Source organism: Choloepus didactylus, chromosome X (genome assembly GCF_015220235.1).
Source record: "Choloepus didactylus isolate mChoDid1 chromosome X, mChoDid1.pri, whole genome shotgun sequence".
Lineage (NCBI taxonomy): Eukaryota > Metazoa > Chordata > Mammalia > Pilosa > Megalonychidae > Choloepus > Choloepus didactylus.
In genome coordinates this window covers 168,929,479-168,952,186 of record NC_051334.1, presented here as the reverse complement: position 1 = coordinate 168,952,186, position 22,708 = coordinate 168,929,479, and the positions used below count along the sequence as shown (strand labels likewise).

General features: G+C 37.5%; 1 pseudogene; it reads right to left on the bottom strand.

Annotated features, from left to right (window-relative positions):
- Nucleotides 1-8,524: 8,524 nt before the first annotated feature.
- Nucleotides 8,525-9,889, bottom strand: LOC119523693 (annotated as a pseudogene).
- Between the last annotated feature and the right edge of the window lie 12,819 nt (nt 9,890-22,708).

The window sequence follows — 22,708 nt, the reverse complement described above, 5'->3', positions numbered from 1 at the left end:
TAGAACAGCATGGCTAAAATACAATTAGAGGAAGGTCTCCAGAAATCTCTAGTCACAATGTATATCATGTTGAATCCTTAGGTGGCAGCAGATGAGATGTTGCTAAAGGGATATCCAGACCATAAAAGCCATACTGTAACAAAGAGGAGCAAAGCATATTGGTGCAGAGTTCTATCCTTGGAGTCAGAGAGCTCTGGCTTCAAGTTCTGACTCTGCCACTAGATAGTTGTGGGGCCTTGAGTGACAAATGGAGCCTCTCTGAGCCTTGGTTTTATTATCTACCCCCATGGATTATTATGAAAAAAAAAATCTATATATGCCTAAAGATCTTAGCACTGTTCTTGCACATAAATGTTACTGGATTCAGTATCATTATAAATTAATAACTCACCTTAATGAACAGGTTAGAATTTGGAGAGGCAGACAATGGGAGCAGACTGGAGAGAGAGGAAGCACCAGAAACAGAACACTTCAGAGAGAGGAGGGCACGTGATATCAGTGCTTCCATTGCAGTTAGAATTTCCTTCTGGGGTGGAATTGCACCTGGAACCCTCAGAAGGCAGCCACGGAGGCACGGGCATACACACAAGTGACTCGACCTGAGCAGAAGCTCTGTGTGGCTGGGCGGCACCACTGGCCTTGTTCACTGCTATGTTCCTGTTTTCTGACACATCATAGGAGGTGACTGATGAATATTTCCTGACCACCCACATGAATGAACAAATGAATGATAGATTCTGATAATGCAGCATCCTGCTAATTCCTACTTTATATGCTTTTAATCTCTATTTAGTGTACTCTTCCCTGGTGATCACATCAGCCTATTTAAAATTCACTTTAAAACTTCTCTTACGATTCAATCCCAGATATCATTTGGACACTTCTTTAGTGTTTCCATATATTTTCATTATTTCATTATTTATGTACCATTGTTCCTGGATCTCACTTCTAGAGAGGCTCACTCAAGGAGAGCCTAAGTGGCCATGTGCTGTCACATCTATCTTGGGGCCTCACTTGTTAATCTTAAATTAAAAATCAGTGGATCATTTACATATAAAGAACTACCGCTCTTCAGCACAAATAACAAAATATGTTCCTTTAATCAAAATCCCTATTTGAATCACATTTTTCCTTATTTACCTTTTAAATGTATTTTGGATACAAAAACACATTTTAATAAGGGTTTCAGCTAATTGTTATCATATATAATAGAAGTGCTAAAGCCCATACTTCATCAATCTGAGAATGGAGAGGACTCTTAATGTATCTCACAAATATTAAATAATGTATTCATGCAAGTAATAATTTCTACATTCTTGTCTCTGAGCTAAGCAAAGAGACCTATTGGTGAAAAACTAGATATGTTTTCCATCTCCTTGTTCAGGAATTGTCATCAAAGTGGAAATGATAAAGGTAGCAACATTTATTTTCATTAGAGAAGTATATCCTTTTCCCTCCTATATTCTTATTCCAATTTTCTGGTTTGAGTTTATATGATTTGGAATACGATTTGATGGAATTATTTGTAAGCCACAGGACTGAACTTGTTCACCACTTCTTTAAAAAGAAAAGAAACTAATAATTTGCTGATCTTTTTTTAGATGTTCCATTGTTTTTTGTTTCATAAATATGACTATTACTGAATTACTATAGCATTTTCTGTTCCCCCTCTTACTCGTTTTTAACAAGTTGTGATTAAGATTTCTACTTTTCCAATTTGATTTCATGAGGCACTAAATCTTACAATTCAGAATTTTTTAAATTGCATGTGCTGCTTTTCTTTGTAAGTTGGCCTTTGGAATCGTGGAAATATAAAGAAACATAATTTCTACCCACAACATGTGGCAACGTCTTCGTTTTTTTACTATATCCTAGTTCTGATTATTTTTTATACTACATCAAAATTAAACCTGCTAACCAACATCTTCTCTCATATCCATAGATCTTAAATGCATGTGGCATAATCGGTACTCACAATGTGTGTCTTCTGAACCCCCTACCAGTCCTCATGGTACATCTCACTAATTCATCACCTTCCAATCAATAATGGCCCCTGCTGAGAAGGGGGTAAGAGAAGGATGCCTTTCTCTTTCACATAAATATTTGAAATTGGCCTAATTAAATTTTCCTGTGCTTAGATGCAGTGACAATAGCCTTCCCTTTAGACGAGTGGAGAGATACACAGGTGAAGTACCTAGTTAGACAGATTAAATAGAAATGTTCCACTGAAGTATGTAACTGCAGAAACCATCATCAGCTTATATCCCAATCACAAAAACAAGATCTCTTAAAGAAGGGTGCTGTCAGACAGAAATCAACTGTACAAAACTTTGCAACCTTTCCAGTGTCAGATGTACTTCCTTTCAGCCTTTCTCTTTCCCCACCCTTTTCTTTTCTTTTTGCATCTCTTATTTTCTCCTTACGGAAACTTCCTTATCCTCTTTTCCCACCTTTCTCTATTTCTTTCCTTTTTCCCATGCCTCCTTTTCTCCTTAATCTGTCCTTTCTATCTTCCCTCTTGGACATGGGACTATCATAAACAGCTTACTGATTTGGAACACTTAGTCTTACAGCACTAAGAAGCATGAACTTCAAGGGAATTAGTCCATGTGCATGGAAAATGATTAGCAAAATAATTACAAGAGATGATGAGTGTCCAAAACAGTGGTCCACGGGAAGGGTAAAAAGAGGATCGAGGCAAGAGTGTTGTGAAGACAGAATTGACAGCCTCACAATTAGAGAGGAGGCTGGGACACACCTTCAGAACACTTGGTGAATCATTTGTACATCATACCTATGAATTTTCCAACTGCTAATTCGGTCATTGCAATGTGAACTTCAGCAATCTGCCCTTTATATGCATAACAACGTCATAAATAAATCAGAGGAAAGCTAATGAGAAAATATATATCAAAGCACCAAATAAGCTCCATGCAGAAAATCAACAACAGTTTGTAATTCAGTTCAATCATGTGCTGGGTAATTGCATATTTTGCAATCCAAAAGCATGTGTACTTTCTATTGTAAAATCAGGTTAGTACTGAACATAGGCTATCTGTGAATGCACACTTCTACATAGGGACTATGGTGGGTTTGCATGTTTAAATGTGCTAAAATATACACTTGAGAGAGAAGAAAAAAAGCTGCTCTCCCACGACCTCTTTGGAAAAATAATACCATTGGGCATCACGCCTTGGAAACCCACATGGCATGGTTAATGAAAAGCCAGGAGTTTGGAGAGAATATTGAATTTGAAAGTCTGTGAGAGTGTTCCCCAAATGGGTTGTTAAGTCCCTGTGACAGAGAACATTAGTGCTAGATGATGACAGTCATTCGATTCTAAACAGAAACCATATTGTCTGTGATTAAAGGCAGATGCCAGAGGAGCGTTAGAGCTATCCCTTGGCAATTTCAAGGCTATGGCCAAAAGTAATAAAAATAATCATAATAAAATTAAACAAAATCTACCTTCTTCCCTGTATCAAAGGTTAGGTATCCATGACTTTTCTGAGACATTAAGGTCCAAATTTTCTCCCCATTTGTGTCTTCAGAGACACAAGATGACAAAATAAACAAACACCAGGCCCTACAACAAGATATCCACAGCAACCAATTATAGCATGTTTATGAATGAGAGTCTGTTTGTGACTTATCTGTTTGTCTGTGTGGCATGTTATGTATGGGTCGGGAAAGAAGACGTGATTAACCTGTTGTTTTTTTTTTTTTATCTCTATAGTACATTAAGCCAGAAAAGCAGAAATATTTTTCTGCATTGATTTTTTTTCTCACCATAGTACTTATATTTTTAGTCAAATATCCTTTCTTTATTAAACTATCACAGCACCTACATTGTTTCACTTATTGCTTTCAATTTATTGGGATTACTTATATACAACTTACAACTCTTCTACTCCATAATAAATAACTTTGGGGGGAAGGCCGTATATATCTAACATTAATTGAATTTTTTTATATGTCAGCACTTTATACAAGCTTCACATGTATTATCCCATTTAATACAACAATCATATTAGATAGATATACAATTTCCCCCATTTTTATAGTTGAGGCAACTGAGGCACAGAATGGTTAAGTATCTTATCCAATGGCATATAATTAGTAAGTGGCAGAACACTGGGATCTGAACCCAAGATATCTGACTTTAGAGCCTATGAATTTTGTGAGAGGCGTGACAAAGCTTAAAGGCTCCTGAAAGTGGGGCATCTATATGATATCCCCTCAAAAACTTTTATACCCCAAAGTTTAGCAATAACCCAGAAATAGGTGTTTCTCCCTTCCCATCCAACACATATACCCAAGGGATTACAACAGCAAGTGCCTTGCATCTGAGAAGATCAGGAGAAAAATCATGTCCCTAAGAGTTTGTATCCAGAATTCTGTACTGCTTAAATCTGTAGCACAAATTTATATCTCCTGATTGTTCCAAATAAACTAGACACATATTTATTATTAAATGGATCCATACTAATAGTGATGCAGACTGTGTAGCAAAAACAAAAGGAAATGTTTTCTGGAGGAAATGTTTTCTGGAGGAAAACGTCTTCACCGTAACCTTCAAATAATTACATAATTTTCTAAGGTAAATGAGTTTATCACTCTCAAGGAAACAAAATACCATGAACAAGGAGCAGCAAAAACAACAGTCAGAAAAAATATTTAGATTAAGATAATTAAAGACAGATTTTAAACAAGTGTGTTTACTATATTTAAAGAAAACATGAGATTATTAATTTTCTGCTCTGTACAGATATTTTCAAAGTGACTTATCAAATTGGGAAAAAACAGAATTCAGGAAATGAAAAATAAATTGAGGAATTTAAGAGATCATATGTAAATGAAAAGAGAATTAAACAGAAATTGGGTTGAAAGAAAAATATCCAGAATTAAGTATAGAGGGGTCATGAGATATAAAATATGAAATAAAGTCTAACAGGTTTGCTGGATAGGTTGAAAAATCATAAGTTTCTCTAATATTAAGGAAGTAGAGGGAAGAGAAAATGGTACAAAAGCCATCTTTGAAGAGATAGCTAAGAATTTTTCAGAACTGGTCAAAGACTGAAGATAAAAATTAGAGAAGTCTGTAAATTCCAAGCAGGATAGAGACAAAATTAAACCTATACACATCATAGTGAAACTACAGAACAGCAAAATCAGTAAGATTTTTAAAGCAGCCAAGGAAGAGACAGATTACCTTCAAAGCAATGATGGTTGAATTTTCTATAATTATGAAAAAAAAAAATAACCCAGTAGAATGATGTATTTTCTATGTGCTAAAAAGAATTCATTCTATTCTACAATTTTCTACCCAATTTTCTACCCACTGAGATTAACATTCAAAAATCAGAATTAGTTCTGGTCCTAGATGTAAGAACTTGGAAGTCATCACTTGTATTCCCTCAACAAGAAAACATGCTGAAAAACTGAAAATCAACAAACCTTCTTAGGTCCATCAGAAAATTGAAGTCACGAGGGAAACCACCACGCTGAAAACCAGAGAGGCAGATAACAGAATCATTGCTCATCGGGAGAAGAAACCACATCACGTGGTAGTAACTGACTAGTTGCTGGAGATGGAGAGTGGACTAGCTTGCGAGATAAAAACTCCTGGGGGCCTAACCTTTAGGGGCTCCCAAAATTTAATGAGTTTTACCTCTAGTTGCCACACAAGGTTCCCACTGTGAAGATGAGAGAAAAAAAATCCCCTTGTTTTCCCCTTTTCCCTTGATACCAGCAGGGGAAAAGTAACCATTTTGAGACATATCCAGAACATTCTGCTCTTCTTCAAAAATGCCTGCCCTCAAGGGAAACCATTCTAACAGAGTTTAACCAAGAGGGCTTTATCAGAGCCTACTTAATGTGGGGGGAGTGAAGCACCCAACCTCTAGCCTCACCATATCGGGGTGGTGGGGGAGACAGAGAAGCACTTGGGAAGATCACAGCCAAGGGCACAGGCTCACCAAAGACTGAGACTTAAATCACAGGATTATAGAATGCTTCCCCTCCCCTCACATCAAATACCACTTCAATAAGCTTCCAGGGAATTCCAGCTGAAAAGAACTGTGAGGTTCATACCCCATGTAAGAATGACTCTCTAAGGACACCTAAAGATGACAGGAAAGACAACAAGGATATCAGAGGAAATTTTAGACTCTGACACCTATATCTACAGCAAACACAGACTCAATCCTAGTGAGAGAAACATAAAAGCTCACACTTAAAGGCCTGTTAACTTCAGTTCCTTTTACCCAATACATCGTGCCCAGCTTTCAACAAAAAATTACAAGGCATGCTGAAAGGCAAGATAGCACAGTCTGAAGACTGAGCAAGCATGAGAACTAGACTCAGATATGGCAGTGATTTTGAATTATAAAACCCAGAACTCAAAATAACTATGATTAACACACTAAGCATCCTATGCAAGACTGATGGAAAATGTCAAATATCAATTAACCTTATTATGTGTGTGTTTATTTCTAGACTTTCCATTCTGTTCCATTGCTGTTAGTTTCTTTATGATAGTACCACACTCTTTTGTTTTCTATTGCTTAATATTATACCTTAAACTTCATGGTATAAATCCTCCTGTTCTCTTTCTCCAAGTTGTTTTGGCTATCCTGGGTTCTTTGCATTTCCATACAAACTTTAGTATCATCTTGTTAATTTCTACAAATAAAAGTCTGCTAGTATTTTAACTGGCTTGTGGAATCTAGAGGTCAACATAGGAGAATTGGGGAGAATTTACATAATAACCACATTGAATCTTTCAATCCGTGGCATGGTATTTTCTCAACTTACTTGGGTCTTCTTTATTTAGTTTATTTATCTTAGAAATGTGCTCTACTTTTCAATGCATAAGTCCTAAATATCGTTTGTTATGTATTTTTAAGTATTTTATGTTTTTGATGCTATCGTGAATGGAATTTCTAAAACAATTCTCCAATTTTTTTTTTTGCTGCTCATATATAAAAATATAATTGAATTTAATTAAAATTTAAATGTAAATTTTATTGAATTTTTAAGTTAACCCCGTATTTTTGCTAAGCTCTTTTTATTCTAGTTGTTGTTTTGTAGATTCTTCAGGATTTTCTACCTAAATAATCATGCCAACTGCAAAAATGAGACAGAACAACTTCTTGCTATCCAATCTTTATACTTTATTATTTTTAATGCATTATTTCAATGTAATTTTTCTGGATAAGTGCAGTGGCCAAGAAATATGAATATAATTACATGTCTCTCAAATTTCCTTGGAGGCTGAAAGAAGTGCAATCAATAGGAGGTGTTATTTATATATGTAAAAAATTTTTTGTAAGGAAAATGGTGGCAACTAAACTTTTTCCAAAGTGTACTATGCATATTTTAATGAAAAATGACATGTATTTGCACAAAAATTCTCAGGCTCATTAAATTGCTATAAACTGACATAAAATCCAGGTGCCTGCTTTGACATTGATATGGTCTGTGTGTGTGTTTTTAATGTAAAATAAAATTAAAATACAAAAAAAAGAACCAATGCAATTCTGGAAACAAATTTCCTTGATTCCAAATTACCCATATCTTCCTTCTTAAAGTAAATCCCTCCCATCCCACCCATGTTGGATTTTTTGGTGTGTTGTATGAAAATACAAATTTAAAAACTGAACAGCTAGATGCCTTTTTTAATTGCCACCACAACAGGAATTTTGGTGGTGTTTTGCTCCCAGTGGCTCAAAGGCCTGAAAACAGAAAGGAAAAATGAAGTCTCTACATCTGATCTTATTAAAAGAGGTAAAATTCCTTGTTTTGCTAATGCTGTTAACATACCATTGATAGTTTCAACTGACATTAACAGGGAAAACAACATAAGCTATTTTACTATTGTCTTAGTAATAGACTGAGCTCACCCTACCAACCCTTCAAAACAGCTTTCTTAAAGCAATAGTGAAAGCTGCCCCTTTTCTCTTCCCATCCTGCTAAAGTAGGTCTCCCTCATTATGTTTCCCAGAAATAAATGTGCTCGCAAGTTCAGCGTTTCTGGTATATTTCAATATTACTGAATTTATTTTCTATTATTTTCAAAATAAGAAAACCCAGCTGAAGGAGGGTATTAAATTTTTCTTCTGTTTCCACTCATGCCCTTTCACTTACACTTTCAATTTTAAGACCTTGTGCATTGGGGCTTCATCTCAATTCACTTTCCATCCCTCTACTTTCCCCTTGCCACAGTCACAACCCTCCTGCAACATTCCTTCTCTGACAAGTCAGACCAGACCACATGTATCTGTGAGCATATGTCCTTCATGCACTAAATTGTACAAAAGCTCAGTAATTGCTGAGCCTCATTCCTCTTTCAGGATACCCTTTTGGGTGAGGATGTACAAACTGGTGTTCCAAAGTCACCCATCATGACGGGAAGACTGATTCCTCCTTAGCCCAGGTAGTAAACTGCTACCTGATTTTAAATAAACAGTAGAGTCTGGTTTTGTGTGTGTGTGTGTATGTTTTGTTTTTTTTTATTTTTTAAGACTAACTTCTGCCTCTTGGCTTCTTCCATTCTATTGGGCATCAGGAGTCTTGACCACTCTGGCTATCCCTAGCCTTTCCATTAAATTCATCTTCAACTGGCTAAAAAATTTTCAGAGATATGTGATCAAGGCTCAAAGGACAAAGGAGAAGGGCAAGATGAGTGAAACAGTGAATTTGGTGGAGTGGGAGGAATAGCCAGGGCTTTGGGGAGAGGCTGGAGTAGAGAATGGGGCAGTGGGTACACTTCAGCAGAGATGCCTCGTTCTTGTAGAAGTTTGGCCAAGCTCCTGGTGCTACTGAAGGTTATAGTAGAATCTCATCGGTTGGTGATGGATTCACCAATCAGAGTCTATAGAACATTGCAGGAAAATTCATAGCTGTGCCTGATGCACTGTTACCACTATTTCCACAGGATAACAAAGGGAACCCAGAGCTGGGGATGACCTGAGTGATGTCAAAGGGATGCGATATCCTGCAGGTGGTGAATGTGAATGTGGAGTTTCTGCATGACATTTTTCTGGGTTTGAAGCTGCAACTGCTGAGGTAATGGGTGGTGGGAGGAAGATCCCTGTTACTGGCTTGGGTATTGTAGGTTTCTGTTCACTTGAAGAGGCTGCTGAACCTGAAAAGTGATACACTCCTCTTCATTCGCTTCTAAATCTGAGAAGCAATAGATGGTATCCTTGGGCAACTGGCTAAAGCCTTCAGTGATGACCCCTGATTGTGGATCAAGGTTGGTTCCCAAGTTTGGTTGAGCAAGCTACTGCCAATGGTACAGAGTTTGTTATCCTTCAAGGGACTTGAATAATTTGCAATTTTTATGGCATAAAACCCCGAAGGCAACTGGCACTGCTGAGGTCTGTGATCTCTGACTGGTTGGTTCAGAGAAAGGCAAGGCTCTCTGTGGGGGTGCCACAGCCACTAACCCCTTCTTTCTGGTTGGCCAGAACTTGGATCTTCCACTCCTATTCTTCAGCAAAGAACTGCTTCTCCATTAAATAGTTCTGTTGATGCAGAGTAAGATGGGGCATTGCTGTAGCCAAATCATTATCTCCAGAGGGTCCTGGTTGACCCATCTTCTGAGAGTACCCTGGAACCTCTTCCAAGTTGCTCCCCTGGTTCAGTAGTGTTTCTTCCTCTGCTTACTGTAAACCAGACTCATAAGGCTTTGCTGTCATGATGACACTTGAACAATTAGAGCCTGGGATGGGTAGCATAGCTGGGAATGGGACACTGTGGCTCTTGTGTCATTGGCAACCTTGACTGTATCAAATATCCATTTCTGTTGAGCTTTTCATTTAAAGAGAGAAGATTCTTCATCCAAACTTAACTTTTTACGCATGGTCCCCTCAATCTCAGCTGGTAGAGATGTTTAGCATATTTATAATAGCTGTTTTAAAGCTTTTTTTTCCCTTCTAATTCTTAGTAATTTTTTTTTATGTGTTTATGTTGACTGACTTTTCTTCTAGCTAAGGGTCACTTTTTGTGCTTCTTTGCTTAACTAGTAATTTTTCATTGCATTCAGGATGTGTATTTGAATGCCTTGTTTTTATTATCTTCCTTTAGAAGTTACTGATATTTGTTATGGCAGACATTTAAGTTACTATGGACCACTTTTTTATTTTTGAAACTTGTTTTTTTTTTTTTTTTTTTTTTTTTATTTTTTTTATCATCATTTTATTGAGATATATTCACATACCACGCAGTCATACAAAACAAATTGTACTTTCGATTGTTTACAGTACCATTACATAGTTGTACATTCATCACCTAAATCAATCCCTGACACCTTCATTAGCACACACACAAAAATAACAAGAATAATAATTAGAGTGAAAAAGAGCAATTGAAGTAAAAAAGAACACTGGGTACCTTTATCTGTTTGTTTGCTTCCCCTACTTTTCTACACATCCATCCATAAACTAGACAAAGTGGAGTTTGGTCCTTATGGCATTCCCAATCCCACTGTCACCCCTCATAAGCTACATTTTTATACAACTGTCTTCGAGATTCATGGGTTCTGGGTTGTAGTTTAATAGTTTCAGGTATCCACCACCAACTACCCCAATTCTTTAGAACCTAAAAAAGGTTGTCTAAATTGTGCGTAAGAGTGCCCACCAGAGTGATCTCTCGGCTCGTTTTGGAATCTCTCTGCCACTGAAGCTTATTTCATTTCCTTTCACATCCCCCTTTTGGTCAAGAAGATGTTCTCCATCCCACGATGCCGGGTCTACATTCCTCCCCGGGAGTCATATTCCACGTTGCCAGGGAGATTCACTTCCCTGGGTGTCTGATCCCACGTAGGGGGGAGGGCAGTGATTTCACCTTTCAAGTTGGCTTAGCCAGAGAGACAGGGCCACATCTGAGCAACAAAGAGGCATTCAGGAGGAGACTTTTAGGCACAAATACAGGGAGGCCTAGCCTCTCCTTTGCAGCAACCGTCTTCCCAAGGGTAAAACTTATGGTAGAGGGCTCAACCCATCAAACCACCAGTCTCCTATGTCTGTGGTCATGTTAGCAACCATGGAGGTGGGGTAGGCGAATACCCCTGCATTCTCCACAGGCTCCTCAAGGGGGCACTACATCTTTTTTTTTTTTTTTTTCCTTGTTTGTCTTTTTTCTTTTTTTTTTTTTTTAACTTTCCCTTCTTTTTTAAATCAACTGTATGAAAAAAAAAGTTAAAAAGAAAACAAACATACAATAAAAGAACATTTCAAAGAGACCATAACAAGGGAGTAAGAAAAAGACAACTAACCTAAGATAACTGCTTAACTTCCAACATGTTCCTACTTTACCCCAAGAAAGTTACATAATATAGCAACATTTCAGTGAACTTGTTCCTACTACATCCATCAGAAATTAACAGACCATAGTCATTTCTGGGCATCCCCAGAACGTTAAATAGCTTATCTGTTCTTCTTGGATTATTGTTCCCCCTTCCTTAATTGCTCTCTACTGCTAGTTCCCCTACATTCTACATTATAAACCATTTGTTTTACATTTTTCAAAGTTCACATTACTGGTAGCATATAATATTTCTCTTTTTGTGCCTGGCTTATTTCGCTCAGCATTATGTCTTCAAGGTCCATCCATGTTGTCATATGTTTCACGAGATCGTTCCTTCTTACTGCCGCGTAGTATTCCATCGTGTGTATATACCACATTTTATTTATCCACTCATCTATTGAAGGACATTTGGGTTGTTTCCATCTCTTGGCAATTGTGAATAATGCTGCTATGAACATTGGCGTGCAGATATCTGTTCGTGTCACTGCTTTCCGATCTTCCGGGTATATACCGAGAAGTGCAATCGCTGGATCGAATGGTAGCTCTATATCTAGTTTTCTAAGGAACTGCCAGACTGACTTCCAGAGTGGCTGAACCATTATACAGTCCCACCAACAATGAATAAGAGTTCCAATTTCTCCACATCCCCTCCAGCATTTGTAGTTTCCTGTTTGTTTAATGGCAGCCATTCTAATCGGTGTTAGATGGTATCTCATTGTGGTCTTAATTTGCATCTCTCTAATAGCTAGTGAAGCTGAACATTTTTTCATGTGTTTCTTGGCCATTTGTATTTCCTCTTCAGAGAACTGTCTTTTCATATCTTTTGCCCATTTTATAATTGGGCTGTCTGTACTATTGTCATTGAGTTGTAGGATTTCTTTGTATATGCAAGATATCAGTCTTTTGTCAGATACATGGTTTCCAAAAATTTTTTCCCGTTGAGTTGGCTGCCTCTTTACCTTTTTGAGAAATTCCTTTGAGGTGCAGAAACTTCTAAGCTTGAGGAGTTCCCATTTATCTATTTTCTCTTTTGTTGCTTGTGCTTTGGGTGTAAAGTCTAGGAAGTGGCCTCCTAATACAGGGTCTTGAAGATGTTTTCCTACATTATCTTCTAGGAGTTTTATGGTACTTTCTTTTATATTGAGATCTTTGGTCCATTTTGAGTTAATTTTTGTGTAGGGGGTGAGGTAGGGGTCCTCTTTCATTCTTTTGGATATGGATATCCAACTCTCCCAGCCCCATTTGTTGAAAAGACCATTATGGCTCAGTTCGGTGACTTTGGGGGCCTTATCAAAGATCAGTCGGCCATAGATCTGAGGGTCTATCTCTGAATTCTCAATTCGATTCCATTGATCTATATGTCTATCTTTGTGCCAGTACCATGCTGTTTTGGCAACTGTGGCTTTATAATAAGCTTCAAAGTCAGGGAGTGTAAGTCCTCCCACTTCGTTTTTCTTTTTTAGAGTGTCTTTAGCAATTCGAGGCATCTTCCCTTTCCAAATAAATTTGATAACTAGCTTTTCCAAGTCTGCAAAGTAGGTTGTTGGAATTTTGATTGGGATTGCATTGAATCTGTAGATGAGTTTGGGTAGAATTGACATCTTAATGACATTTAGCCTTCCTATCCATGAACATGGAATATTTTTCCATCTTTTAAGGTCCCCTTCTATTTCTTTTAGTAGAGTTATGTAGTTTTCTTTGTATAGGTCTTTTACATCTTTGGTTAAGTTGATTCCTAGGTACTTGATTTTTTTAGTTGCTATTGAAAATGGTATCTTTTTCTTGAGTGTCTCTTCAGTTTGTTCATTTCTAGCATATAGAAACATTACTGACTTATGTGCATTAATCTTGTATCCCGCTACTTTGCTAAATTTGTTTATTAGCTCTAGTAGGTGTATCGTTGATTTCTCAGGGTTTTCTAGATATAAGATCATATCATCTGCAAACAGTGACAGTTTTACTTCTTCTTTTCCAATTTGGATGCCTTTTATTTCTTTGTCTTGCCGGATTGCCCTGGCTAGCACTTCCAGCACAATGTTGAATAACAGTGGTGACAGCGGGCATCCTTGTCTTGTTCCTGATCTTAGAGGGAAGGCTTTCAGTCTCTCACCATTGAGTACTATGCTGGCTGTGGGTTTTTCATATATGCTCTTTATCATGTTGAGGAAGTTGCCTTCAATTCCTACCTTTTGAAGTGTTTTTATCAAAAAGGGATGTTGGATTTTGTCAAATGCTTTTTCAGCATCTATTGAGATGATCAATTGATTTTTCCCTTTCGAGTTTTTAATGTGTTGTAATACATTGATTGTTTTTCTTATGTTGAACCATCCTTGCATGCCTGGAATGAACCCCACTTGGTCATGGTGTATAATTTTTTTAATGTGTCTTTGGATTCGATTTGCAAGTATTTTGTTGAGGATTTTTGCATCTATATTCATTAGGGAGATTGGCCGGTAGTTTTCCTTTTTTGTAGCATCTTTGCCTGGTTTTGGTATTAGATTGATGTTAGCTTCATAGAATGAGTTAGGTAGTGTTCCATTTTCTTCAATGTTTTGAAAGAGTTTGAGTAAGATTGGTGTCAGTTCTTTCTGGAAAGTTTGGTAGAATTCCCCTGTGAAGCCATCTGGCCCTGGGCATTTATTTGTGGGAAGATTTTTGATGACTGATTGGATCTCTTTGCTTGTGATGGGTTGGTTGAGGTCTTCTATTTCTTCTCTGGTCAGTCTAGGTTGTTCATATGTTTCCAGGAAATTGTCCATTTCTTCTACATTATCCAGTTTGTTGCCATACAGTTGTTCATAATATCCTCTTATAATTTTTTTAATTTCTTCAGGATCTGCAGTTATGTCACCTTTTTCATTCATTATTTTGTTGATATGGGTCTTCTCTCTTTTTGATTTTGTCAGTCTAGCTAGGGGCTTGTCAATCTTGTTGATCTTCTCAAAGAACCAACTTTTGGTGATATTTATCCTTTCTATTGTTTTTTTGTTCTCTATGTCATTTATTTCTGCTTTAATCCTTGTTATTTCTTTTCTTGTACTTGGTTTAGGATTGGTTTGCTGTTCATTTTCTAGCTTCTTCAGTTGATCCATTAGTTCTTTGATTTTGGCTCTTTCTTCCTTTTTAATATATGCGTTTAGTGCTATAAATTTCCCCCTTAGCACTGCTTTTGCTGCATCCCATAGGTTTTGGTATGTTGTGTTCTCATTTTCATTCGTCTCTATATATTTAGCAATTTCTCTTGCTATTTCTTCTTTAACCCACTGATTGTTTAGGAGTGTGTTGTTTAACCTCCAGGTATTTGTGAATTTTCTAAGTCTCTGATGGTTATTGACTTCTAATTGTATTCCATTGTGGTCAGAGAATGTGCTTTGAATAATTTCAATCTTTTTAAATTTATTGAGGCTTGTTTTATGTCCCAGCATATGATCTATTCTGGAGAAAGTTCCGTGAGCACTAGAAAAGTATGTGTATCCTGGTGATTTGGGATGTAATGTCCTGTAGATGTCTGTTAAATCTAATTCATTTATCAGATTGTTTAGGTTTTCAATTTCCTTATTGGTCTTCTGTCTGGTTGATCTATCTATAGGAGAGAGTGATGTGTTGAAGTCTCCCACAATTATTGTGGGAACATCAATTGCTTCCTTTAGTTTTGCCAGTGTTTCTTTCATGTATTTTGTGGCACCTTGATTGGGTGCATAGACATTTACGATTGTTATTTCTTCTTGCTGAATTGCCCCTTTTATTAGTATGTAGTGGCCTTCTTTGTCTCTCAAAACATCCCTGCATTTGAAGTCTATTTTATCTGAGATTAATATTGCTACACCTGCTTTCTTTTGGCTGTAGCTTGCATGAAATATTTTTTTCCATCCTTTCACTTTCAGTTTCTTTGTGTCCCTGTGTCTAAGATGAGTCTCTTGTATGCAACATATTGATGGTTCATTTTTTTTGATCCATTCTGCGAATCTATATCTTTTAATTGGGGAGTTTAATCCATTTACATTCAACGTTAAAACCGTGAAGGCATTTCTTGAATCGGCCATCTTATCCTTTGGATTATGTTTGCCATATTTTTCCCTCTCTCTATTAATATCCTTTATTGTACCCATACCGAATCTCTTTAGTACTGAACCTTTCTCCAAGTCTCTCTGTCCTGTCTTTGTTTCTCTGTCTGTAGGGCTCCCTTTAGTATCTCCAGTAGGGCAGGTCTCTTGTTAGCAAATTCTCTCAGCATTTCTTTGTCTGTGAAAAATTTAAGCTCTCCCTCAAATTTGAAGGAGAGCTTTGCTGGATAAAGTATTCTTGGCTGGAAATTCCTCTCACTCAGAATTTTAAATATATCGTGCCACTGCCTTCTCGCCTCCATGGTGGCTGCTGAGTAGTCACTACTTAGTCTTATGCTGTTTCCTTTGTATGTGGTGAATTGCTTTTCTCTTGCTGCTTTCAGAACTTGCTCCTTCTCTTCTATGTTTGACAGTGTGATCAGTATATGTCTCGGAGTGGGTTTATTTGGATTTATTCTATTTGGAGTTCGCTGAGCATTTATGATTTGTGTATTTATGTTGTTTAGAAGATTTGGGAAGTTTTCCCCAACAATTTCTTTGAATACTCTTCCTAGACCTTTACCCTTTTCTTCCCCTTCTGGGACACCAATGAGTCTTATATTCGGACGTTTCATATTATCTATCATATCCCTGAGGTCCATTTCGAGTTTTTCAATTTTTTTCCCCATTCTTTCTTTTATGCTTTCATTTTCCATTCTGTCATCTTCCAGGTCACTGATTCGTTGTTCAACTTCCTCTAGTCTTGTACTATGAGTGTCCAGAATCTTTTTAATTTGGTCAACAGTTTCTTTAATTTCCATAAGATCATCCATTTTTTTATTTAGTCTTGCAATATCTTCTTTATGCTCTTCTAGGGTCTTCTTGATTTCCTTCATATCCCGTACTATGGTCTCATTGTTCATCTTTAGTTCTTTGAGTAGCTGCTCTAGGTGCTGTGTCTCTTCTGGTCTTTTGATTTGGGTGCTTGGGCTTGGGTTATCCATATTGTCTGTTTTTTTCATATGCTTTATAATTTTCTGTTGTTTTTGGCCTCATGGCTTTCGCTGAACTTGATAGGGTTCTTTTAGGGTTTGTAGACCAGTTGAAGTCCTTATCTCTAATTTATCAGATCTACAGCTTCGTGGAGTACACTTTCTCTAACTAACCAGCAGGTGGCGTCCACGAGCCACCTGTTCTCCACAAGCCAGATCTCCCCTGCTTAGCCTTTTTGGTGAGTGGGGGAGTGAGTCTTGTGGGGCCCAATTGGTGTACCAAGCTTGCGTGTGTAGTTGGTGTTACCTGCCCTGTATGTGGGGCGTGTTTCTGGGCAGTCGGGGAGGGGGGGTGGCCCTAACAATCAAATCTCCCTGATGATCCTAGAGTTTTAAAGCTGCTGCAATAGTCTAATCCTTCAGTTCAGTCCTGCCACAGTTTGTCTCTGCCACTGACCCACAAGTCTTTGTTATTGGCGTATGGCTCCTGAGACTTGCAAGTGGGCCCCTCTTCCAGGCTGTGCACCCCGGGTCCTCTGTTGAGGGATGACTGTGCTATGTCACAGGTGAGTGCCGTCCCCCCAGGGCAGTTCTGGGCTGCTGGGCTGTGTAGGGAGGCTCCCAGTCTGCTGAAATGATGGCTGAATGGGGCTTTGTTAATTCACACTGCTCCACCTTCCCAGCTCTGGGACATTCAGCTGAGGTTGCAGGGAAGGCTAATGTCCACGCCCAGTTTTGTGGTGTGTGCCTGTTATTTGAAGCACTTCCGTCACACTGGGTTGTCTGGGGCAGCTCTGGGCTATGGGGCTGGCGATGGGCAGGAGTGTTTCCTGTCCACCAGGATGGTGGCTGTGAGCGGACACCCCCCTTTTCTTGGGAAGTTGTGTTGTTTAGTGAATTTTCTCAGCCACTGGATTATTGCCTTTTGTCTCAGAGCTCTCTTAGTTCTGCTCTTGACTTGACGTGCCCAAATTGCAATTCTTTGAAGCTTTCTGTATTGAGCTTCTTAGAGTAATTGTTTTAGAAAAAGCAAAAAGGATTTAAAAAAAAAAAAAAAAAACGGCCCTCCTCAGAGATCTAATGGGTTATTGAAATGCTAATAGACAAAGCAACCAGGGCCATTAAGGAAAGGTGCACAGGGCAGAGAAATCAGCTTTGCTTCGGGATTTGCATATGCGCCTCAAGGCCTGAGCTCCGCCCTTCCCCCTCTGCGTTCACCAGAACTCCAAAAATCCTCTGCTTTTATTTTGGAGTTTTTCGTGTTGTTTTTTTTCTATGCCTGTCTCCTCTCTGCTGGGCTGGCTGCTCTCAGAGTCTCTGGTGTCTGGTCTCAGTCTATCTATGGTTGGAGTTTGAATCAGTAGAATGAGTTTCCGATAAGAGCAGCCACTGCAATTCTCCCTTCTCCTTCCTGGAGCTGACAGCCCCTCCTCCCCCGGGACTGAGCCTGGCAGGGAGGGGCTCGGGTCCCCTGGCCGCAAAAACTTACAGATTTCGCTGATCTCAGCAGTTCCACGTTTTCATGAGTGTTGTATGAAGTATGCCCAAAGACAGATTGCTCTGTGGTGTCCAGTCCACGCAGTTCCTGGCTTTTTTTTTTACCTACTTTCCTGGAGGAGTAACTAAAACTTACAGCTCACCAGTCTGCCATCTTGCCCCGCCTCCGGTGAAACTTGTTTTTAAGTATTTTTTAGGATGAGACCATAGAAGATTGTGCTCTAGGGCTTGTTTAGCCCTGCTCCTAAGGAATAAGCTTTTTGGGCTCTCCCCTGAATACCCTGGATATTCAGTGAGGTTTCCAGTCTGGATGGTAGAAACTCAAATATCTCCTCACCACCTGTGAGCTCTTCGAATTGTTCAGCTTATAGATTTGCAATGGTTGTTGTTGTTATTATTGCTTGATGTGATAGAATTTCCATCTTTTTGTAACTTAGTACTTAGCCAGTATCTCAAGGGACCCATATTCAGATTTCTGGACTTTTATTCTGCATACCATCCTCCTTTTGAATATTCTGTCCTATCAGTTGGCCAACCCTACCTTCCTAACCACTGAGCTTTGTATAATCAATTCAGTGAAATTTCCATTTTCTTGGGGTGCCCTTTCTTGCATCAGGATCTGAAAAGTGCATGAAAGCAGAAAACCAGGGTAATCATAGATGTCCCATTATTTGTTTCCCTTCTCTCAAAAATCAGTCTTGAGCTGCCTGTTGTTCAGTGTCTGAAAACAGTTATTTCATAGATTATATCCAGTTTAGTTATTTAAAGTAGGAAAGGAAATATGATACCAGTTCATTTTTTATGGCTAGAACAGAATTCTTTAAACTGTTTTTCTCTTCATGATTTATTTAATATACTTGAGTTTCTTTTTTAATAATTCTTTCCTATCTATATCTACCTATACAGTGTTTTTCATAGTAAGAGCTAAGTAAAAATTGAACAATCAAATTGATAAAATAAATGTCTTGCAGAATACCTTTTGGACTAATGATCATAATAACTAAAATGTATTGAGTGGCTATACTTTGTCATCCCATTTATTTCTAATAAACACCCTATAAATTATTTAGTGTTATACACCTGGAGCCAGCAAATTACAGTCCATAGGCCAAATCTGACCCACTACTTGTTTTGGTAATTAGTCTTATTGGAACACAGCCATACCTATTTGTTTACATATCGTCTATGGCTGCTTTCACGCTATTGTAGGAGCTTAGTGGTTGCAACAGAGACCACATGGGCCCGAAATCCTTTTTACTATTTACTAAAATGCAAATAGCCTATTTACTTTTGGCCCTTTATCCAAAAATTTGCTAACCACTGTTCAACATTCTTTTCCACATAAGGAAACTCAGGCCTAGAGAGATTATTTATTTTTACCAAAGTCAAATTAAACAAAGAACTTGCCATACCTTACAATTTCTATTATCAATGCCTCTACTTAATGACTTAAGACAAAATAATTCTGTTTGGAGTTTATTTCAAACTGCAACATTTGGAAATGTTGAATACGAAGACATGCAAACCTGAAAGAGCTAAAATTCCTTCTTCTCTCTAGAGAATGTTTTAAGTTTCCTTCCATTTCTCTTACTTTTCAGATTAATCTCTTATCTTTTATGAGAATCCTCCTTTGACTACCTCACACAAATTTACTTAATTATTAAAGTTTGAAAGTAGTATCACTCAATCTCAGCCTCAATTGAAAACTAGTTAGTGTAGTCTTGGCTCAGGGAGTCAAAACCCGTCTTCATTCACCTGTGTCCCCATAGGGTATAGTAAAGCTCATGGCTGTAGCTTATTAAGTAACTTAGAAACATGCATACTGATAGTGAGCCTTCAGTTGAGAAATGTTGATCAAGTACTTCCAATAACTCAATGTTGCTAGGTGCTGGGTATATATTGTTGAGCAGGATAGGCATTGTGTTTCCATTCATAGAACTTCATAGTCAGGTAGAAAAGAAAGACATTAAACAACTCTGTAGATTAGAACTCAAAGAGATATCTGAGCCACCTTTTATCTTTCTCAATAGCTCCCATATATGGCAGATGTTCCAGAGTCTCCTCCTTTCTGTTCCTGTCCTCTAAACTCTATCTCCAACCCTAAAGTTCTGCCTTGAAATATGACTCCCTTGCTCTCAGTTTCAATGAATTTCATTTCCTTTCCTAAGATCGTCTGCCTTTAGCAATATAAATCACACTTGGTTCACCTACTTCCCCAATTCTCCACTTCACCAAATTCCACAATCAGCAGAATGCAAGTTTAAAAGCTGATGAGGAAGCAAAAATAGAATTCTTTGTGTGAGAGGAGATAAGAAGACTGTGAATCATCATATGTTGTTTTGCTGTTTAATTAAATAATCACAATTGTTTTGATACAAAAGAAGAAAACATTTGTGAATGAATGACAGGTAAATCCTAATCTGGACCCAGGGTCAGAAAATACTTATAATAGGAAATGATTTCAAGAAGAATTCAGGAAAAGTGTTTCAGGTAGAAAGATCAGCCTATGTGAAAGCCTGAAAGAGACCAGGAAACACCTTTGAGGTACAGCAAAAGAAAAGTGAAATAAAAGTTTGAGGAAATCAATCCTAGAGCAAAACTAGCTGTTCTGTGTCATAACACAGCATACAATCACATAAATTTTTATTTTGGTTAATGATGGTGATTATGATTTTTTTTTTGGTAGTATTAAAGACTAGGGAGAAGAAAATAATATTAGCTTAGATTTTGTCTTGACACAAACACATATGCAAATATTTTGGTTTTTGCTTTATAAATAATGCCTAGCTAATGGGAACTGCTAAATTGTATCAACTTGATAAAAGTTTGGGGCATTAATTTTCAAACTTGATCATCTGGCAAAACCATGGTGCTCATTTTGGTGATAACTTTCCATCTCATGAACTAGGAATCAGAAACTGATCATGTTGCACTTATGCATAAAAAGAGCATTTGTTTATAAAATTACATAAGTCTAAGCACAATCAGCTATTTTCAGTAAGCATGCCTCTTTTTTTTTTTTTTTTCTTGCCACTAGGACAACTTTTATTAAATATTTGTCTGCTATAAGACTTATAAAGAAAAATTAAAATTTGAGGGAATGCTGTCTATTAACTTAATTACTTCCAAAAACTAACAAAGCCTGCTCATACTGAAATTGGTGGGGAAACATTTAGGTATAGATTACACAACATGGGTTATTTTTTTTTTTTTTTTTTTAATTCAGTTTTATTGAAATATATTCACAAACCATACAGTCATCCATGGTATACAATCAACTGTTCACAGTATGATCATATAGTTATGCGTTCATCACCACAATCTATTTCTGAACATTTTCCTTACATCAGAAAGAATCAGAATAAGAATAAAAAATAAAAGTGAAAAGAGAATACCCAAACCATCCCCCCATCCCACCCTATTTGTCATTTAGTTTTTACTCCCATTTTTCTACTGATTTTTTTTCAATTTTTTAACTTTGTTTATCAAAAAATTAAAAACAAACAGGCAAACAACAACCAAAAAAACCCCACAACATTTCAAACAAAGCAATGGATTAAGGAAAACAAATAACCTAAAATAACTACTTTGCTTCCAATATGTTCCTACCATACCCCAAGAAAATTAATAAACCATGTCCAAACAGAGGAGTAAGAAAAACAAATAATCTAAAATAACTACATTGCTTCCAACATGTTCCTTCCATACCCCAAGAAAATTAACAACCCCTAAGAAAACAAAGGAATAAGAGAAAAAAAAAAACCTAAAATAACTCTATTGCTTCCAACTTGATCTTACTATATCCAAGAAAGTTTACAAACCATAATCATTCCTGAGCATTCCCATAACATTGAGATTACCCTCCATAGTTTATCTGTTCTTATTAGATTATCATTCCCCCTCCACTAATTGGTATCTCTAGGTCCCCTACATTCTACAGTATAAAACATTGTACATTTTTCACAGAATTCACATTAGTGGTAACATACAATATCTCTCTTTTTGTGCCTGGCTTATTTTGCTCAGCATTCTGTCTTTTTTTTTTTTTTTTTTTTTTTAATCTTCATTTTATTGAGATATATTCATATACCACGCAGTCATACAAAACAAATCGTACTTTCGATTGTTCACAGTACCATTACATAGTTGTACATTCATCACCCAAATCAATCCCTGACACCTTCATTAGCACACACACAAGAATAACAAGAATAATAATTAGAGTGAAAAAGAGCAATTGAAGTAAAAAAGAACACTGGGTACCTTTGTCTGTTTGTTTCCTTCCCCTATTTTTCTACTCATCCATCCATAAACTAGACAAAGGGGAGTGTGGTCCTTATGGCTTTCCCAATCCCATTGTCACCCCTCATAAGCTACATTTTTATACAACTGTCTTCGAGATTCATGGGTTCTGGGTTGTAGTTTGATAGTTTCAGGTATCCACCACCAGCTACCCCAATTCTTTAGAACCTAAAAAGGGTTGTCTAAAGTGTGCGTAAGAGTGCCCACCAGAGTGACCTCTCGGCTCCTTTTGGATTCTCTCTGCCAAACATGGGTTATTTTTAAGGAAACACAATGGTAATTTAAATACCATTGACCATATGACCAAATTGGTGCTTCAAGTTTAGTATTCAGATAGCTGGAGTTACTCTCCACTTGTGTACACAAGTTAGGACCTCCTTCTCAAACACAAAGAGAAGAAAGGCGGAAAGAAAAGTCCTTCTCTCTTGGGTTCTGGTTTCATTGGCTCTCTCCACATGTCTCTCGGTGTTTCTCTCTCTCATCCTCTTAAGGGATCCCAGTAAAGGGATTAAGACCCACACTGAATGATCTGAGTCACATCTCAATGGAACCAAAAGGTCC